At 47.3% G+C, this 20,438-nt stretch overlaps 1 protein-coding gene across 5 annotated transcripts in view; it reads right to left on the bottom strand.

Moving 5' to 3' along the window:
• The window catches only part of LOC100353727 (spermatogenesis-associated protein 31D1), a 73,799-nt gene extending 54,223 nt beyond the window's left edge, over positions 1-19,576 (bottom strand). For 3 of the 5 annotated variants that reach the window (XM_051833676.2, XM_051833675.1, XM_051833681.1), the window contains exon 1: positions 19,201-19,400. The gene's annotated coding sequence lies outside the window, so the exon portion shown is untranslated. The other 2 variants (XM_051833674.2, XM_051833680.2) reach the window with 1 other exon arrangement.
• Between the last annotated feature and the right edge of the window lie 862 nt (positions 19,577-20,438).

Raw genomic sequence — 20,438 nt, 5'->3', positions numbered from 1 at the left:
GCTCTCGGGGCTGCTGCTCTCTGTCATGGCAGCAGTCTGGTGAGGGTTCTGAGGAAGGATGGCCTGGAAGCCGCTGCTGGTGCGTGTACAGGTGACTTGCCTGGGACACATAAGTATCTGAAGCCATCGATTTAGAAGGATGTGGGAACTGGGCATCTGGTGCTAAGAGTGCGTGCATTTGTGGCTGTGCAGAGCAACCACAAGTCAGACTTGGAACAATGTGAACGTGGCTTCTCTATGCATCTGCTCACCGGTAGTCCATACTTAAAAACCTCTGTAGTGCTCCCTACTTCTCAGTCCCATAGAGCAACTGTGTGCTGGCTGAATGTGGGATGCAGGCCATGCTGTGGTGTTAAATTGTGGGAAGGAGGAACCCTTAGTGTATGCACAGGGAAACTGTCTACATCTACACTGCCTAGGGCAAATATTTTTGGCAAAATATTTCTTGAGGTGTGCAGGTGTAGACACTTGTGGTAGAGATGGAACAGGTGATTGTTCAACGTTCTAGAGCGAACAAGAGCAACAGAACCTCCTTTTCCCTCTGTGAAACAGCCCAGTGGCTCTGCCTTCGTGCTGCCTCCTAAATACCTTGCTCTCTAAGGCCAGATCCCCTGACACCTGCTGTAGAGTCAGTAAGTACCTCTTTATTCCTGCAGGTGGTATAGACAGTTTTTCCCATTAATGAGAATGGGCCTATGGGGGGAACCCCCAGTCATGATGCAACTGTGCTGCAACACAGTCCTGTATCCATAGTCCTGCCAAGTACAGATAGACATTAACATGTCCCCCAAAGAGGGGTCTGTTCTGAGACCTGCACACGAAGGTCATCGACCCAGCAACCGCGCAGATCCTTGGTTCTAGAGTATCAACTTTCCAGGCCTAAGGATGCTGCTTTCTTCTCTAGGAATAGGAGTGCCTTTCACTGGGGACCACTAGGCCCACTTCTACCCAAGGCCAAATATCCCCTGCCCCAAGTGGGCCAAAGGCTGCCCGGGATTCAGAAGAGAATCTTCTGCTGAGGTTCATGACCATCAATGGGCATCTCCAGTGACAACAACAAGGTGCTGCCAGCCTGGACTACCTCGATTCCCAGTATCACCTGCCGCTTTTGGATCATGACCAGAGACCTTCTCCTTCCTAAGCCCATAGGAGCTCCAGAGAGTTCATAATTCTCTCTCCTGCCAATGAAGAGGCCCCAGCTGTGCTCCCACAACCACTGTGAAGTCTAAGAAGCAAGACTTTCTGGGAGGCCCAGGCCCTGCAAAAAAGACCTGCTTAGGGCCTGGGCTTATTGCAATTGACTGGCAGGCCCTGGCTCTGGGGTTTGTTGGACACCCCCAGACTCAGAAAAGAAGAAGTGACTTCTTGGTCTCCAGGAGGAGAAAGAGGCAGCATTGAGGCCAGGAGGGGCAAGTAGGCTCCAGGGAGCCAAAAGAATGTATGTACACTCACTGTGTCCTGTAATACAAAGCACCAAAGGCATTCGTTCATCAGGTGCTGCACCCAGTCCTTAGGTTGGGGGTGGTAGTGAGATGTGTGTGGGTGGTAAGGCAGGGACTCTCAGGTGCAGGGGGTGCTATAGGTGGCATGGGGAAGCTTTCCTTTGGGGAAATAATTATTTGAATAAAGGAGGTCTGGGAACTGCTCTCTGGGCTGCTGCTGTTGTTATAGTGACACTCGTTTATGAAGATCAGGATGGAGGGAGTGGAAGTCCCTGCTACAGAGTACACAGGGTAGCGGGACAGGTCTTCCCTCCTGTTCACGCTTCTGTTCCCTCTGCTCTAGTAACTGAGGATGTCAACACTGCCCATGGATGCTCATCATTCCCTCACCATCTCGAGACCTTCCTGTGCCCTTTTACCATCTCTGTCCCCAACTGTCTTTGCATGGGAACTGGTTTTGAGCCTTCAGACATGAGCATCGTGAGCCCATTTGTGCACCTGAGCCTGGAGATGGCACCTTTCCCAGGGACCCTCATTCTGCTATCCTGAAAGAGGACACAAATTGGAGCTGGACCCACCCCTGCCAGGCCTGGCCCTTCCTGAGCATGGGGACTGGGCCCAGGAAAAGCCCTTCCGAAGGAATCAGAAGCTGCAGCACTTGGAGAAATGTCAGCTGACAATGAGAGCTGCATTGCTGGCCACCAACAGGAGCAGGCTGTGCTTTCTCAGTCACCAGCCGTGAGTCTCTCCATTGTTGCACTCAGGCCCAATCTCTGGCCTGGACACCCTCTTTCTCTTCCACCTCTCCCTTGCTGTAATCTTCCTCTTCATCTACCTCTGCCTCCTGCTCCCTGTTTTCATCATTATGAAGGAGGTCTCGAGTATTCTCTGCCTCCTCCAAAACTACCTTCTCCTCTCTGTGATCTGGGTGTTGCTCTCAGAGCCGGTGCCCTGTGCCTGACTCACGGGACATGTGGGTATATTAGGCAGTAAATTTAGAACAAAGTAGGAACCAGGGATCTGATGACAGAGTGCCGGCATTAGTGGCTGTGGACAGCAAGCTCAAGTCAGACTTGGAACAATGTGTGGGGGTGGCTTTTCTAAGCATCCGCTCACCTGTAATCCATACTTAAAAACCTCTTTAGTGCTTCCTGAGCTTCAGTCCCATACAGCAATTCAGTGCTGGATGAATGTGGGTGTATGAAATGCTGTTGTTGCAATCAACAAAAATTTCCTTAACTTCCCTGAACAGGAGCATCCTAGATGCAGTTTGCAATCCTGCAGTGCAGGTACCAGGGCCCTCCATCCCCTCTAGTTCTACACTCACTGCTTAACCCCTACTGCTTATCAACAAACGGGTTCCCATGAAGAAGACTTCAAACCAATCATGCTTGAAGAATCTCAGGAACCTCCAGAACTTCAGGTGATCTGGAGTCTCACAGAAACTTGAATGCAGGCCTCTCTGCTGAGAGTTTTACTCTCAGAAGCAAACTCCCTTAACAAGTGTAGACACCAGCCTAGTCATGTTAGAACACACCACTCCTCCTGCTATCCAGCCCCTCCCCACTGTGACACTCCCCACACCACAGAAAACCCTTGCCTCTCTACAACCACCCGAGTGGAAAAGAGTGTTCGTTAATGCTTACATTAGAAATCCAAACATTGTTGACAACTGTGTATATAACAGACATCACACACACACACACACACACACACACACGAGGGCATTCAGAATGTTTTTGAAACTTATTAAAAATAGTGAGTGTATTTGAATCCTTGAATCCAAATCAAATTTTCATTCCATTTTCCATCAACTTGTTGAAATACCTCCAGGATTTAGCAAAGGGCTCCTAAGCTTGCTGATGTCTACTTGCCCATCTACTTCAAGCAGAGGGCCAGGTTTTCGGCTTGAAACAGGACAGTGCAGACTAAGACCTATAACCCAGATTTGCAAGTTTCATTTGTTAATGGGATCATTTAGAAGACGTTTGAATCTAGCCCTCAATGTGAGGCATTACATCAATATATGATTTTGCATCCAAAAAGATAATCTTAATGTGGAATTATGTTACACTAATCATCTTTTTTAAAGGGTGAGGAAAATGGATTAGACCACATTCTTAAGTTTTTCATCAAAATCAACTAAAACAAAATTTAAAGCTTATTGAAAATCATACAGTTCACACACCTTAGATGTAACTGCATGTGAAACAATTTCTATGCTGTTTTTAGCTTGTGAAGCCAATACATTTATCCTCTTCCAAGTCAATCTCTGTAGATTTAGACTAAGTCACAGTAGAGGAAATGCAACAAATAACAAATACTAAAAATGGTATTCTCAGCACAAGACACATTTTCTATTATTATTCCCTTAGCAATGATCCAGAAACAAGTTTTAGGTCAATGACTTGTACATTTACAGTAGATTCCATTGAAATGAAATAGAAGATTTTAAAATAAGTAAATCACATCATAACAGGTTGGATATCAAGCACAAGTAATGAGATACAAAGAAATCAATGTTTCCCTGAGATAAAAAAAGGGTGGGCAGTTTTCCACCACTCAGTGGCAGTGGTAAAGACTTCCTCCTGATGGCTGTTCAGAGTTAAACAAACATGTTGAGTACTGTGCACCAGCCACTGATTTACATCCTTTGGATTAATTTATCTTTGTGACAAGCTATAACATTTATGTGATCATTTCATCCATTTTTTTTAAGTTTATCTGAGAGAAAGAGAGAGCAGACAGACATAGATCTCACTGATAGGTTCACGTCCCAAGTGCCTGCAACATCCTGGTTGAATTTAGGAACTTGGAACACAATCTAAATTTCCCACCAGGGAGCAGGTAACCACTACTTACATATTCACCCTGTGTACCGAGTCTGCCTCAACATGAAGCTGGAGTCAGGACTGGTGCTGGGAATTAAACCCAGGACACCACTGTTGGATGCAGGAGCCTTACCCACTTCACATCCACCCTGATTTCACCCACATTTAAACAAGAAACCACAGCTTATAGACAGCAGGAAATTTTCTCAAAGTCACAGACTCAGTGACTGGCAGGGCTAGATGAAAACTTGGGGTTCTGGCACAAGTATCTAAGCTCTCTGCACTGTGCACACTGCCTCTATGTCCTTTTTAAGATCACTGGCATCTGCATCTGTTTGCTATGAGTTTTCATCCTTGTTTCAGGGACGTTTGTCTTGTTCTGGCTATGGATTGCACTTGGGTGCCTTGTCCAGGAAAATCTGCCAAACCCAATACCCCATAAATGTTGTAGACTTCATTCCAGGAAGTCTGTAGCTGCAGCTTACACACTGAAGTCGCTGAACAATTTGAATTCTAATTTACACATGGGTCAATGTATGGGTCAAAACTCACATTTCTGATTTTTCCAATTCCTTTTGCCACGAAACTGTACATTCTGTACCATGATGCCTTTTACCTTTGTCAAAAATCTGTTGTCCACATAAGTATGGCCCCAGGAAGTATTTTATCTCATTTTACCATAAGGTCATGGCAGCCTGGGACTGTGAATTATCTCTTCAGGGGTCACACAGATACTAGGACTCCTCTGTGGCTGTGCGCTCCTCACCCAGCATCTGGGCTCCCTTCCACTGTAGTTTGTGGGCTTCCTCCTCCTGCATCTTCTGAAGGTCACAAACACCGATAGGGTGCTTTGGCACTGGTTACCATGCATGAGGTTATGGGACAGGGGGCGTTCAGCTTGGGGCACTCACACCTGCCACTTGAACTAATTTTGCCTTTCATGGAAGGACAGGTGCTCCAGGGAGGCCAGGGTTTCAAGTACCAGCACTTGGGCAGTGATGTCCTCAGCATGGTGAACCATGGGCACAGAAACTACATGTTGGCCAGGAGGCAGAACATGTCAGAGCGGGGGCTGATGGCTGCCAGCAGAACAGGGGGCCTCTTCCATCTTCCTTCCACTGCCACATGTGGGAGTGCAGCCTCCATGGCTCAGGGCAAAACAGCAGGTCCTGTCTGGGAAGATCCTTCTCCTTGCCCCATTGCGTCAGCTCCCAGTCAATGCAACTGCTTTCAGGATGTTCAGTGGACTATGCCTGCCACAAAGGGGTTGGTAACGAGCCCTCTGGCACCTCCAGGGCTATGGCAGTGCTTTTGTAGAAGCTGCCTTACGCAGCACAGTAAGGGATTGCCCACACTGTCTAGCCTTGGAAGATGTTGGTGTGAGCATGCTCAGCTGGTTTATGTCTAGGAGACGCAGGCCATACACACAGCCACCCTAGTGGAGCTCAATTGGGATATGAAGACATCCTCATTCTTAGGTCCTGGAGAACCTCCCTGTGATTCAGGGCCCATCAGGGGATGCTGATGCTCAGCTTCTTCCCAGGGGTCTTCTGGATGTCTGGGTGCTAGCAAGAGGCAGAGCTCTGACTGCTCCATGTGCACAGCCTTCCTGTACATTCTGCCTGTTTAGTGCAAAGATGGTGTCTCCAACCCACAGGTTTCTGGGGAGCACTTGGAGTTGACTGTGTGAGGCTACAGGACACCAACTAGATGGCTAGAATGATCATTACTCTCAATAGTGACAGGCCACAGTGGGCCCAGATTTTAGCACACAGTTCTACGTTATGTCTGGCCACTGAAGGGCAGCAACAATTAAACAGCAGACAGCCCTGGTTACCAAGCTCCTTGGGGCAGCCTGGGTGTTGAGGGCAGTGGCAGCAATAGGAGACAGGGAAGAATGTGAAGGATGCTGGGGGACAGACCCACCCAGCCTCCCACTCCTGCAGCAGTGTGATCGTGGGCGTGGTGGCAGTCAGCAGGGAGACAGCGTGGATGTGCCTGCCCTCATCCATGACCGCCCAGTTGATGGACCAGATCCAGTAGCTGACCTGCACAGGGCCCCCTGACTGAGAGAACAGGGCCCTCAGTGATGTGTGAGATGAAGATATCCACGTAGCATGCACATGAGAGTGTGGAGGCTTTCCTCAGCAATGCTGTTCTCACTGTGAACGGGGCAGGATGTGTGGCAACCCCGAAAACCCGGGGCCCTCAGGAGCTGACTGGGGCAGATGGGAGTCACCATGGGGCTCTGGCCACCCTCAGCCCACTGAGGTTTGATGGTTCTGCACTCTGGCCTCCTCCACGCATCCCCTCCACTGGTGTCTCATGGCTCGGCTCGCCTCTCAGAGGACCTCCCACCACTCCATTCACCCACTCAGAACTCGGCCTGTGCCACTGGGCCTCCTCAGACATGGACTGGATGAAGACGCCTTCCTTACCTTCCTCTGTGGAGTGAGCCCTTTTCCTGCACAGCTGATGGCCAGGCTCCAAGTCTGCCTCAAGATGCCGAGTGTGAATGCCTCCAGCGAGCAGGTTCTCGCAGCAGGTTACTGATCTGCTGAAATGCTGAGCCTTGGAAGGTCCTGAGGTCCCTCAGTCTATACCTGTCTTGTGTGCCTGTTATCTCTCTCACCCTCTCTCCCCTGCCCTCCAAGAAAATTGGGCCAGGCCAAAAGGCTAGATTAAACTGCCACTGCACATGCCTATGTCCCATATTCGAGTGTCTGCCTGATCTGTGCTTCTTTTTTTTCTTTTCTTTTTTTTTTTTGACAGGCAGAGTTAAACAGTGAGAGACAGAGAGAAAGGTCTTCCTTTTTCCGTTGGTTCACCCCCACCCCCCCCCATGGCCGCCACGGCCGGTGAGCTACGGCAGGTGCACCGTTCCAAAGCCAGGAGCCAGATGCCTCCTCCTGGTCTTCCATGCGGATGCAGGGCCCAAGCACTTGGGCCATCCTCCACTGCACTCCCAGGCCACAGCAGAAAGCTAGACTGGAAGAGGTCAGAATCCAGCGCCCTAACTGGGACTAGATCCTGGGCTGCTGGTGCTGCAGCCAAAGGATTAGCCTAGTGAGCTGTGACACCGTCCTGATCTGTGCTTCTTATACAGCTTCCTGCTAGTACTCCTGGGAGTCAGCAGACGATGGCTCAGTGCTTGGGTCCCTGCCATCCATGTGGGTCCCAGAAGGAGCTCCACACTCAAGCATGGCCTAGACCTGGCAATCATGGGAATTTGTGAGTAAACCAACAGATTATCTCTCAGCCAAATCATAATAAATAAGTATTAAAAATATCTAGAAATCAACAGCTAAAGATGCTTTACCAATTTTTAAGTACATGGACACTATACAACATGCTCGCAAAGCAGCAAAGGGACATTGAAGAAATGAAACAAAAATTTTTTACCATATTCAAATGAAAGAAATAGAAATGAAACAGAAACAAAACATGCCAACACTTATATAACTCAGCCAAAGCATTTTATATAGAAGTTCATAGCCTTAAGCACCACATAAAAAAACACATTTCAAATAATACTTTATTTTGTATCACAAGGACTTAAAAGTCAAGACCAAACCAAACCCAAAGTTAAGTAAAAGGAAAGAAGTAATAAAGATCAGAGCAGTATTAACCAAATAGACCCCCAAGAAAGAAAACAATGAAAAAGTTGATTTATTTAAGAGATGATACTACTTCGCACAGACTAAGAAAAAAGAGAAGATTTAAAACAATAAAGTGGTGAGGAAAAGGATAATTACAAGTGACACCACAGAAATACTAAAGATTCTAAGGGACCACCATGAGAAACTGTCAACAACTGGAAAAACCAGAGAAAATGATTGCATTTCTGGACATGAATAACCTACCACATTTGGATCCTGAATACATACAAAACTGGAATACAGAACAGCAGGGAGGAGACTGAATCAGAAAGAAAAAAGATCTCCCCACAAAAGAAGTTCAAGACATAACGGCCGCACTGAAGTTTTCTACTGAACTGAAGAAATAGCAGCAAATCTCAAAGACTTCCCAAAACTGTCCTAGGAGGGGAGGCTTCCAAATTCATCCTAACAAGCATCATCACCTTGATACCAACACCTTGAGCAAACCACAGAGGAGAGAACATACCAGTGTTTCCGTTGACTGCTGGTGCAGAAATTCCCAGGGCAAGCATTAGGCTCAGCAGCTAAGAGGACGCCGGGGCTGCTCACATCTGCCAGCGGTGGAGCTCCTACAGGCTGAGGGCTGCGCGGGCATCAGGTGGCATCAGAGCTGCCTGAGCACGGGCCCAGTGCTTGTGGAGGCCATGCCTGGCTCTTGCCACCTCCCCGATGATGCGGCCCTCACGCTAAGCCTGCCACTGGACCAGGTGCGGGTGCTGCAGCTGGGGCCGTGGCAACGTGGACACGGAACATGTGGCAGGTGGGGGGAGTCCCCACCAGATGTGTTCTGTGGCTTCACACCTCACCCTGCACTGCTGGGCCTACAGAGGCTGCTGGTGGAGATGTTCACGATCTGCTGCAACAAAAACAGCTTGAACTTGACCAAGTGGGTGCTGGTGCCCAGTTTGGAGCACCTTGCAGAGATCTGGGGAGCCAGGGGGAGCTTTCGCCCTAGGGGTCCCCAGGCTGGCCCCACACGATAGTTATACAGAGACTCACCACTGAGCTTTTTTCCTGCCAACCTGCACAGGAGAGACCTGGGTGTGGGCGGCCTGCAGCCTGAAAACCCTGATGTGCGCCAGGAGCCAGCTTTAAGACAATCTGTTAACTTCTACAGGGTGTGCTTTCCTTACATAAATGTGGGTAAAACAGGGGCGGGCATTAGGTGGTTAAGATGCCTGTGTCCCATATCAGTGTCTGAGATTTAATTCCCAGCTCCACTCTTGACTGCAGCAAACACAGAATACCCTGAGAATGGCTCAAGTACTTGATTACCTGCCGCCCACGTGGGAGAATTACATCGAGTTCCCAGACCTTCATTTCAGCCAGGCCCAGAGCTGGATATCACAGGCATTTGGGAAGTGAACTTGACTGGATCCATCTGTCTTTCTGTTCTGTCCCTCAAGTAAAGTTTTTTTGAAAAATGGAATAAACAAATGATCTTTGAAATACCTAGGAGGTTTATATGTTAACTGAATGTATTTAAAGCAATGCCTGGTACACAGTAGGCAACACAGCACTCAGCACCCACCAGGAGGAAATCCTTTACCATTGCCCTCTCAGTGGTGGTAAATTGCCAACTGTCCTCCCCTCAGGGGAGAATATGTTTCCTTTTTTTATTTTGTTGAACATTTGACCTCCTCTAAACCATAGCTTAGTATATGTTTTTTTAATTGTTTTTTTTTTTTAAAGGCTTTGATTTAAAAATCATCATATACAAATGTAAAGAAATTGACCTAAAATGTGCTTCTGGATCATTCCCACTGGGATAAATAGAAAAATGTGTCCAGAACTGAAAACACCATTGTTTGGTATTTCTTGTTGAGGCTAAGTAACAGCGAGGGGAAAGCAATAAACAGTACAGATATGGATAGTAATGGGGAAATACATCTCCTTTCATATCCAAAGAAAATACATTTGAGAAGTGAGGGCAGAGCCAAGATGACGGAATAGTGAGGGCGCGCACTGATAGTCCAGTCCGGGAAAAGATAGTTTAATAAAAGTGGAGTTACGGTAGCCTCAGGAAAAGGCTCAGGAAAAAATTGCAGAGGAAACTCTTCCGGATCTAGTGGATGTGACTCGGAGGAGAGCAAGGTCGCCCACTGCTTGGAAGCCGAGCCGCGGGAGCTGCGGGAAGGGGACGTGAGACAAAAACTTCTCGGTAACCCGAGACATTGGCGGGGAAAGGCAGAAAGAGCCTGCAGGGAACGAGGCCTGAAACCCCACTAGGGAAAGTTCACCAGGCTGGCTGGAGGAGAGAAAAAATCGAATAAATAAGGGGAACCAGCATGGACATTAGCCTCTCTCTCCACTCACCTTACAAAGCCGAGCAAGACAAAGGGCAGGCGCCATTTTACGTAAGTAAAGTGGGTGCCCCTCATTAGCCAAGCAGAAAAACCTGACTCTGGTGGGGAGAAATAACTGGAGGTTAACACCTAATGAAAGTGTGGAGCTAACCACTGAGACTGTGAAAAACTGAGGGGGGCGAGAGAACTCACCGAGTACACAAACTCCGTAACCTGGGCAACCTGGTGAGAGACTGTGGTGAAATCTGAGACCACACTGAGGGCTGCATAAACTCTTTGTGTGGTCCCAGCGGTAAGCAAACGAATACCCACAGGGGCCAGATTTCATACATCAACTACTCTCAATTCCATTCAGCTGTGTGGAATTACTTCCCAACTGAGTCAAAAAAAAAAGAGAGTGAGTGAGAGCAAGCAAGAGAACAATCACGGTGAATCACCTTTGGCACACCCTTAACCCTAAAGAACCAAACAGAGCTCTCTGGCCACACCCATCACAGCATCTAAGGATCCATCAAAAGCAGACAGTCCACTTAATCTAGAGTCACAGTATAACGAGAAAAAACACCACACCGAAGAAACCAAAGACTATCTCCAATATGCCAAATAACAAACACAAAAACAGAGGTAACAAGAACAAGGAAGACACTATGACACCCCCAAATGAAATAGACACCCCAATTCAAGATTATGAAGATGATGAGATAGAAGAAACGCAAGAAGCAGATCTCAAAAAATTGATAAGAACATTAAGAAGTTCTCAAAAACAAATTCTCGAACTACAGAAATCCTTAAAGGACAAGATAGAAAATCTCTCTCGTGAAAATGAAATATTAAGGAGGAATCAAAATGAAATGAAACAACTAGTAGAACATGAAACTGTGATATTGATGGGAAATCATAATGAAATGAAGAATTCAATAGATCAAATGACAAACACATTAGAGAGCCTTAAAAACAGAATGGGTGAAGCAGAAGAGAGAATATCAGACTTAGAAGACAGAGCACAGAAAAATATACAGTCAAACCAAAGAAAAGAAGAGGAAATTAGAAATCTAAAAAATATTGTTGGGAATCTACAGGATACTATTAAAAAACCCAACATTCGGATTCTAGGAGTTCCTGAAGGCATGGAGAGGGAGAAAGGATTAGAAGGCCTTTTTAGTGAGATACTAGCAGAGAACTTCCCGGGTTTGGAGAAGGACAGAGACATCCTAGTACAGGAAGCTCATAGAACCCCTAATAAACATGACAAAAAGCAATCCTCACCATGACAGACACGTTGTAATTAAACTCACCGCAGTGAAACATAAAGAAAAGATCCTTGCCATAAACAAGAGTGTCAATTTGTTAAGTCAACAACAGGAGTCACTGTGCACTTACTCCTCATGTAGGATCTCTGTCCTTAATGTGTTGTACATTGTGATTTAATGCTATAACTAGTACTCAAATAGTATTTTTCACTTTGTGTTTCTATGTGGGAGCAAACTGTTGAAATCTTTACTTAATATATGCTAAACTGATCTTCTGTTTATAAAGAGAATTGAAAATGAATCTTGATGTGAATGGAAGGGGGGAGGGAGAGGGAAAGGGGAGGGTTGTGGGTGGGAGGGAAGTTATGGGGAGGGAGCCATTGTAATCCATAAGCTGTATTTTGGAAACTTATATTCATTAAATAAAAGTTAAAGAAAAAAAGAAAAGAAAAGATCCTAAGGTGTGCAAGAGAGAAATGTCAGATTACTCTCAGAGGATCTCCAATCAGACTCACAGCTGACTTCTCATCAGAAACCCTACAAGCTAGGAGGGAATGATGAGATATAGCCCAGGTACTAAGAGAGAAAAATTGCCAGCCCAGAATATTATATCCTGCAAAGCTCTCATTCGTGAATGAAGCGGAAATAAAGACCTTTCATAGCAAACAGAAATTGAAAGAATTTGTCGCCACTCGTCCAGCCCTGCAAAAGATGTTTAAAGATGTGTTACACACAGAAACACACAAACACGGTCATCAATATGAAAAAAGTAAATGAAGGAAACCTCACACCAAAAGATCACAGGAAGTTCAAAGCAAATATTAGAAAATATCTTTGGCAAATGGCAGAGCAAAGTTACTACTTATCAGTAGTCACATTGAACATTAATGGCCTGAACTGTCCAGTTAAAAGACACCGATTGGCTGATTGGGTAAAGGAACAAAACCCATCTAATTGCTGCTTACAAGAAAAACATCTTTCCAACAAAGATCCATACAGACTGAAAGTGAAAGGCTGGAAAAAGATATACCATGCCAACAGAAATGAAAAAAGTGCGGGCGTAGCCATCTTAATATAGGACAACATAAACTTTACCACAAAAACTGTTAGGAGAGACAAAGAGGGGCACTATACAATGATTAAGGGATCAATTAAATAGGAAGCTATAACGATTATCAATGTATATGCACCTAATTACAGGGCACCGGTTTATTTAAAAGATTTGTTAAGGGACTTAAAGGGAGACTTAGACCCCAATACAATAGTACTGGGGGACTTCAATACCCCACTCTCAGAAATAGACAGATCAATAGGACAGAAGATCAACAAGGATACAGTAGATTTAAACGACACTATAGCCCAAATGGATCTAACAGATATATACAGAACTTTCAATCCTACAGCTAAAGATTTTACATTCTTCTCAGCAGTACATGGAAGCTTCTCTAGGATTGACCACATACTAGGCCATAAAGCAAGTCTCAGCAAATTCAAAAGAATTAGAATCATACCATGCAGCTTCTCAGACCATAAAGGAATGAAGTTGGAAATTAGCAACTCAGGAATCCCTAGAGCATACGCAAACACATGGAGATTGAACAACATGCTCCTGAATGAACAATGGGTCATAGAGGAAATTAAAAGAGAAATCAAAAATTTTCTGGAAGTACAGGAGGATAACAGCACAACATACCAAAACTTATGGGATACAGCAAAAGCATTGTTAAGAGGAAAGTATATATCAATAGGTGCCTACATCAAGAAATTGGAAAGGCACCAAATAGATGAGCTTTCAGCGCATCTCAAGGACCTAGAAAATCTGCAGCAAACCAGACCCAAATCTAGTAGGAGAAGAGAAATAATTAAAATCAGAGAAGAAATCAACAGGATTGAATCCAAAAAAACATTACAAAAATCAGCCAAATGAGGAGCTGGTTTTTTGAAAAAATAAACAAAATTGACACCCCATTGGCACAACTAACTAAAAAAAGAAAAGACCCAAATCAATAAAATCAGAGATGAAAAAGGAAATTTAATGACAGACACCACTGAAATAAAAAGAATCATCAGAAATTACTACAAGGACTTGTATGCCAGCAGACAGGGAAACCTATCAGAAATGGACAGATTTCTGGACACATGCAATCTACCTAAATTGAACCAGGAAGACATTGAAAACCTACACAGACCCATAACTGAGACAGAAATTGAAACAGTAATAAAGGCCCTCCCAACAAAGAAAAGCCCAGGACCAGATGGATTCACTGCTGAATTCTACCAGACATTTAAAGAAGAACTGACTCCAGTTCTTCTCAAACTATTCAGAACAATCGAAAAAGAGGGAGTCCTCCCAAATTCTTTCTATGAAGCCAGCATCACCTTAATTCCTAAGCCGGAAAAAGATGCAGCATTGAAAGAGAATTACAGACCAATATCCCTGATGAACATAGATGCAAAAATCCTCAATAAATTTCTTGCCAATAGAATGCAACAACACATCAGAAAGATCATCCACCCAGACCAAGTGGGATTTATTCCTGGTATGCAGGGATGGTTCAGTGTGGGCAAAACAATCAATGTGATACACCACATTAACAGACTGCAGAAGAATAACCATATGATTATCTCAATAGATGCCAAGAAAGCATTTGATAAAATACAACACCCGTTCATGATGAAAACTCTAAACAAACTGGGTATGGAAGGAACATTCCTCAATACAATCAAAGCAATCTATGAAAAACCCACGGCCAGCATCCTATTGAATGGGGAACAGTTGGAAGCATTTCCATTGAGATCTGGTACCAGACAGGGATGCCCACTCTCACCACTGCTATTCAATATAGTTCTGGAAGTTCTAGCCAGAGCTATCAGGCAAGAAAAAGAAATTAAAGGGATACAAATTGGGAAGGAAGAACTCAAACTATCCCTCTTTGCAGATTATATGATTCTTTATTTAGGGGACCCAAGGAACTCTACTAAGAGACTATTGGAACTCATAGAAGAGTTTGGCAAAGTAGCAGGATATAAAATCAATGCACAAAAATCAACAGCCTTAGTATACACAGGCAATATCACGGCTGAGGAAGAACTTCTAAGATCAATCCCATTCACAATAGCTACAAAAACAATCAAATACCTTGGAATAAACTTAACCAAGGACGTTAAAGATCTCTACGATGAAAATTACAAATCCTTAAAGAAAGAAATAGAAGAGGATACCACAAAATGGAAAAATCTTCCATGCTCATGGATTGGAAGAATCAATATCATCAAAATGTCCATTCTCCCAAAAGCAATTTAAGGATTCAATGTGATACCAATCAAAATACCAAAGACCTTCTTCTCAGATCTGGAAAAAATGATGCTGAAATTCATATGGAGACACAGGAGACCTCGAATAGCTAAAGCAATCTTGTACAACAAAAACAAAGCCAGAAGCATCACAATACCAAACAAAGGCGAAGGCATTGGAGTCCAGTGGCGGAGCCATGACCCACCCAACCAAGAAGGAGGTCACAGGTCCATCCATGCTCTGCCTTTGTGGGTGTCAAGGGAAGGGGACTCAGATCCAGGACAGACTGGCAGATTTCGTGCACAACATCTCAGCCTGCTGCACTCCTCTGGACATGCACCCCACTGTCCACCCTGGGTTCCCCTGAGCTTCCCCCTTTTGTAGAGGAGGGTGCGGGTTACCTCGGCCTGGGATTCCATGCCCAACTCTTTCTGCACAGACCCAGTCTCAGCCCTTTGCCTGGCACCTCCAAGCTGTCCACTGTGCTTCAGTCTTCCAGACCCTGAGTGGTTTTGGGATCATAGGCACAGCCTAGTGGTTCAGGATCCTAGTGTGTTCTCCTCCCATGGCCCAGGCGGCCCATGAGGTGTCCTGGGAGCAGACATTCTCAACCCACCTGCTGCCAGCTGCAGTCTCCTCCCTGAGTGCAGCCCTACTGTTTGCTGCCCCTGCCTTCCAGCTGTATGCTGGGCCTCTGGCTCCAGGTTCCAGGAGGGGAGGAAGAGATTGTGGGACATGAAGGGCAGGGAAAGACCAGAGGTAGCGGGACTGGGATTCCAACCCAGGTTTCTCCAACTGTGCCTCCCAAGGCAGAGACCCTGAAAGGCCGGAGAAGGGGCAGTTGGACCAGACATATCGAGGGCATCAGTGCGGTGGGTGTGACCTCATGCCACTTCCTTCCCAGACACTGCAGGTGCCTGGGAACAGGGATCAGAGCCATTGGTTCCTTGGTCACCGCTGGGACTGCAGAACCTCCCAGGGGCTGTCTCCCTTGCTGTATTTCAGAAACAGCGAGGGATGGAGGATGGGAGAGAGGGAGGAAAAGTAAGAGGGGGGTAGATGTTGAGGAAATGAATCAGGGAGGGAGATGAAGTGAGTGAGTGAACGATGGAAGATGTGAGTGAAGGAGATGAAGAGATTGAAGAAATGAATGAGTAATGGAGAGGGTAGGAGAGAGGGAATGAGTGAGGGAGGAAGTGAGTGAGTGAATGAATGAATGATGGAGTTAATGTGTGAAGTACAGAGTAGGAGGTGAGGGAAGGAAGCAGGGAATGTGCTGCTGATGAGTCTTGGCATCCAGGGGGGCCTGGAATTACTGCCTCTGAGTCCAGCTCTGAGGCCTCCTTGGGTCTCCTGTGATGCCTGGCTGAGTGGCAGTGTCTGCTCACCCACACTCTCTCCTGAGACCCCCCAGCCATTCTGAGGAGGGGGTGCACCTGCCCTGACATTTTGGGCTCTGGCCTGTGACCTGCAGGCCACCTGCAGTTCAGGCCATGGGAGCCAGGGATCCCTCCCCGCTAGACCATGAGCCTGGGGGTTGCCCATCCTGCCCTGGTCTTGGTGAGTCCCTGCCTGGCCTCTGGGCCCTGGTGCCCACTCCTGCAGGACAATTTGTCTCCAGCCTGCACCTGGATTGCAGCAAGGTGAATGACCCTCCCTCAGCCCTTTAGACCACCTCCCTATTACAAGTTAAGAAACGAGGCACAAGAGGGCGCATCCAGACACTCTCCAGAGCACCCACCCTCACAGCATAGGAGAGTGAGGAGGAATTTTGAGAAGTGTACACCCAGGGTGGCAGTCAGGGTGGGCTTCCAGCAAGCAGCAGCACCAGGCTGCAACACAGCCCAGAAGGGGGAGTGGTCTGAGGTTGGGGTGGAGGGAAGCACTACACATGGCAAGGACATGGTAGATAAAGGCCCCTCTAACACCCTTACCAGGCTGGCTCTGAGCAGCCACAGATTGGGAGGAAGCTGCAGCTGGGGTGGGGCTGACTTGGCTCCCCCAGGAGATCCACTGTCCCAGGAAAGAGCTGAGACTGGGGCCACAGCCCCCACGGGGTGGATTCTGCCCTGTTACCTACCCACTGATTCCCTGTGATCCTGGCTACCACACCCAGGCTCCTCTGATAGCCCTTCTGACAGTCCCTGCGACTGCCTGTCAGAAGGGCTCAGCCAGCTAACTTGGTTTCCCTCTGCCTCTCCCTTTCTCTGGATTCCAGTGCTTGCGAGAGCAAGGGCAAGCCTGATCACTGGCCCTGGCCTCAGTGTGGTCACATACCATGTCCTCCTGGGCTGAGGCCCTGGCTGCTGCCACCCATACGGGATGCCGGCACTGCAGGTGGAGAACTAACCCACTGCGCCACAGTGCCAGCCCCCATGAGAAAACTTGTTAAAACATTATATGCATGGATGGTGACAGTCTTTGGAAAAAAGAACATTATAATTCCATTTCTTGTGAAGTGTTTGAAGCTCTCTACTACAGACAACCCAAAACTACCTGCACAGACATGATCACGCAGTGTCGTGTATTCAAACAGATATAACTCCTCCCTCTTCCAGAAGACAAACTCCATACCCCAGCTGCACATATTCTGCTCCCACAACTGTTCACAGGTCTGCTCTCACACACTGAAATACATAATCACAATCCCTGATCATCACCAAAGCAACTCCACACGTAACCATACAGTGTGCTCTCACATACACGCATACACACACACACACACACACACACTCACAAACTGCAGCACTTATGGGGAAACACAGGACGTTGCAGGAACTTTGGTAATATGGCAGGGATCTTCCCCTCGAGGAAGAAGAAAACCAGCTAAAGGCAAAAACGGTAGTCTTTCAATCTGCTGCTTTCCAGAAACAGCAGAGTGGAAGGGAGCTTCCTGAGAAACACAAGGACAGCTACATCGACTGTGGTGAGGCAGCTAAGTCAACTGCAGCTACTCGGGGATATGCAGCTGCAACTTTGCATGGTGGCTGTGTTAGCAGTGTTGCAGCTCTAATATATCCAATCAAATTTAACTTACTTGTGCTAGGGTATATAAGACAATACAACGCACTGTTCAGGGCCCAGAAATGGGAGACGAACTCTACTCTGGGCCTGCACAAAAGAATAAAAGCTGTTTTCCAGTGGAGAGCCTTGGTGTCCCACATCTCTGGCTGAGATTCCAGCAACAGGGAAACACCCAATTTACTAACACCTAATCCCTAAGTGTCTACATGCACTGTATCTCCTACCACTCCAATATACTTTAAGATAGACTCAAGGAAAAATCACCCGGCTTTAATAAGAAATACTCACACAGACACCAGACCCCCCAAACATACATGTACACTCAGCAAATTCTCTCCAACCAATTAAATATGCATCAAGCCCTAAACTAGGAATATATTTACCCACACGGCTAAGGGCCAACACCGGGGTGCAGCCGCAGCTTGCTACATCACATCCTCAATGAAAGGGCCAGTCTGCACCCAGCTGCTCTGCTTCCAACCTAGCTTCCTGCTAATGCTCCTGGAAAGGTAGTGGAAGGTGGCTTTTATGCACGTGGGAGAACCGCAGTTTCTGGCCCCAGCTTTCAGGGTGCCCCAGACAGACCTGTACTGGCCCCTCAGGAGTGAACCAACAGAGAGCAGGTCTTTCTGTCTATGTGTGCTACTGCACTAAATTCATGTACATATGTTTTTAAACAACCACATGAATCACAGAAACCCCAGATAAAAATACACACCAAAAATCTCACATGCCCTGAATTCCTGCAATCACCCAAACAACCACAAATACACTATCTTATTTTCAGATATACAGACAACCTCCCATTCTCATATGCACAAAATATCACCAGGTGAATTTCCACAGATCCTCAAATACACAGGTTGACGCCCCAAAAAGCACGTGCCCACGTGTGCATGCGCTCACACACACACGCACGTGCAGTAAGTGGTACTGATGTAATTAAGTAGCACGTCATTGGCAGACATAACACATACGATATTCTACGTTATACACATCATGGAGACAACCGGTTCTCATGTGGCGCTTTTACTGATTCTGTGAAGACCTTGCACCCACTGCAAGCCTACTCTGGCAACTCTATCGCCATCTGACATCAGCCTAGGGACAAAGGCTTAGTATTAAAGTAAGCCGAGCTGTTCTCAGAACAGCACAGGACGGTAACAACAGCTTGTGTCCACGCCTCCGCTCATGAGATCGCTAAGGCCAGCAGGATGCCCCAGAGCGCCGCACTCGGTCAACCACACGAGCTGTCACGAGCTGTGTCCCTGCTTTGCCGGGTCAGGGCTCTCAGCTTCCGAGCGCACCCCAGCCTGTGCCTTACTGAGAGTGTACGGGTCACCGACAGGACCCACTGTGGGTCCCCCCGCGGTATTGCCGTCCCCCCACTCACCTTCAGGTATCACCCACCGACGGGAGGGGCTATGGCCGCGCTGCGGGCCAGACCCGGGATGTACACGCTCGCACTGGACCAGCCGTCCACGGAGGGCGCTGAGCCGAACAGGGCAGCGTCCGCCTCACGGTCCCAGGAAGGGACCCGACTCCTGCGAGGGAACGAAGTGTGGTAACAGCTGAGGACGCGCGCGTCTCAGAATCCATTACCTTCCTCTAGGACAGGGACGCGCGATGCCGCTCCGGGTGCGCTGGCGGTCGGGCAGCCGCTCTCCTCTCGCCGCCCTGGCGCGTGTGGGCTTCCTGGCCTCGGCCACCCAAACAGGGCGCTGGGAGACGTTGAAGGGAGACCAGTGCAAGCCGAGACCCGGCCCCGCCCCGCCCGTGAGCATGCGCACTGGCTGGGGCCCGTTATGGCCCCACATCAAGGCAGTTGGCCAAGATCCTGCTGGTGAGGAAGCACCTGAGTCTCCCAGCCAAGCGGACTCGTCCTTGGGAAACTCCGTGGCCAACTCTCTCCTAACTAGCGAATGGGAAACGATTTTTTTAAAAGATTTATTTGAGAGTCAGAGTTACAAACACACACACACACACACACGAGAGAGAGAGAGAGAGAGAGACAGAGAGAGAGACAGAGACAGAGAGAGGTCTTCCATCCACTAGTTCAATCCCCAGATGGCCGCAAGGGATGGAGCTGTGCTGATCTGAAACCAGGAGCCAGGAACTTCTTCCGGGACTCCCACGTGGGTGCAGGGGCCAAAGGCCCTGAGCCATGTCCTACTGCTTTCCCAGGCCATAGCGGAGAGCTGGATCAGAAGTGGAGCAGCCTGGTCTTGAACCCGTGTCCATATGGGATGCCTATAATCAACTACTGTTCCAGGTTGGTTATCTGGAAACACCCAAGTGAATAGATATATTGTGTATTAAACACACGACACACACAACATACACACATACACATAGAGCATACTGGTAAATACTTCATAAGAGTCCCTCCATGGGGACACAGAGAAGCTTTGAATCACAATGCTTAATTGGAGTAAATATCCAAATATGACAAATTCAACAAACAGTACCGATGCTAATGAACACAGCTGGCAAGAGATCTGAACCAGGCTTCTATGTGCCAAGTCAAATATACCTGCATTCTAGTATCCTATCATGAATGTATGCCCATAACCCACGGTCCTCCCAGCAAGACTCTCAACTCACCTGAAATAAACCATGAAATCCTCCACC

This window comes from Oryctolagus cuniculus, chromosome 1 (assembly GCF_964237555.1).
Source record: "Oryctolagus cuniculus chromosome 1, mOryCun1.1, whole genome shotgun sequence".
NCBI lineage: Eukaryota > Metazoa > Chordata > Mammalia > Lagomorpha > Leporidae > Oryctolagus > Oryctolagus cuniculus.
This window is presented reverse-complemented; position numbering and strand designations above follow the sequence as displayed.